The following is a 1413-nucleotide window of genomic DNA, read 5'->3' on the forward strand; positions in this document are numbered from 1 at the left end:
CACCAAATCAGAGTCACGAATCAAATTAAAGTGTTCCGCATATTCTTTGAGGAGCCCGTCACCAAATCAGATTCATCAATCAAATTAGGAGCCCGTCACCAAATCAGATTCATCAATCAAATTATTATCACTTTCGCATATCTTGGTATGTTGTCCTACACATAAATCTTTAGAAACACAACGCTGTTTGAAAGCGGCCACGTGTACTACTACGCATAAATCCTTACGAACTCAACGCGTTTTGCGTCTCTATATATATGCTGCCTTGCAGCTAACACCCTTATCGTCATTGCAATACTGTAGAAGGATGCGTCCTGAGTTTAAACCCTCACTCTCCCCCGTTTTAAAGACTCGACCTTCTCAAGCAATTCTCGATTTCGACTCCGGAATACCAGAGCAACAAACAGACATGGCTAAACCCTCACCAAACCATTGCGCCCACAACAGACGCCAAAATCGCTCACTGCAGTCGCGGCAGTTTAAGGGTATTCGAATGAGAAAATGGGGGAAATGGGTGTCGGAAATACGAATGCCCAATTGCACGGGCAGAATTTGGCTCGGTTCCTACGACACCCCGGAAAAGGCTGCCCGCGCCTACGATTTTGCGGCGTATTGCCTGAGAGGATCAAAAACCAAGCTGAATTTTCCCCAGTCTCCGCCGGAAATCCCCTGCGCATCTTCTTTATCGCCGCCTCAAATTCAAGCCTCTGCCGCCAAATTCGCCCAGAAGAATTACAGCTGCCTTGAAGCAGCATTTTGATCCTCCTGTTTGGACGGAAAAAAGCCCGAGATTTTGGGACTGGGTACTTCTTGAATGCCTGGAGAGCGGCAAGTCTCCGAATTTAAATGAATTCCCGCCGTGTGATGAGTCTATGGAGTACTTTGGGGTGAAGTTGTAGCTCACGGAACACGAAGACAAGGTTTAATTGTTGTTTGAGACATTTATGACATTGGTGGATGAATGCTCCTCGCATGAGCTGCCAATTCAAAATGAGGGTCACATTTTCATTATTATTTATCTGTACACAATCAAATTTAAACCAGAAATATGGGAAAAAAATGATGAATTACAATGCATTTTGAGTTACATTCCCCGCAGAGTTTCATGGGGCCTTGATTTGGTATGATCTTTGGGTTATGGGCATAAATTAGGTCAGACTCACGTGATTGATTAGAGCAAATTTAAGGATATGAAGGAGATATCTCTCTGTATATTAGTTATGGCGAAGCCTTGACTTTTGAAGAGACAATCTTTTCCAAAAACCTGCTATGTTATGTCTACTATGGGATCAAGGATACCTATATCTATTTATTTATTGGTTTTCTCGGGGAGATATCTATGTGTATATGAGTTATGGTGAAGTCTTGATTTTTCAAGAGGCAATTATTTTTCCAAAAACCTGGCATGTACGT

The 1413-nt window shown here is 42.7% G+C and overlaps 1 pseudogene; it reads left to right on the top strand.

Moving 5' to 3' along the window:
* The first annotated feature begins 307 nt into the window (after positions 1-307).
* On the top strand, positions 308-760 carry LOC149176389 (ethylene-responsive transcription factor ERF018 pseudogene; annotated as a pseudogene).
* Positions 761-1413: the final 653 nt, after the last annotated feature.

Source organism: Pinus tabuliformis, chromosome 4_1 (assembly GCF_031772625.1).
Source record: "Pinus tabuliformis cultivar Carrire ecotype Pingquan chromosome 4_1, CPIR1, whole genome shotgun sequence".
Lineage (NCBI taxonomy): Eukaryota > Viridiplantae > Streptophyta > Pinopsida > Pinales > Pinaceae > Pinus > Pinus tabuliformis.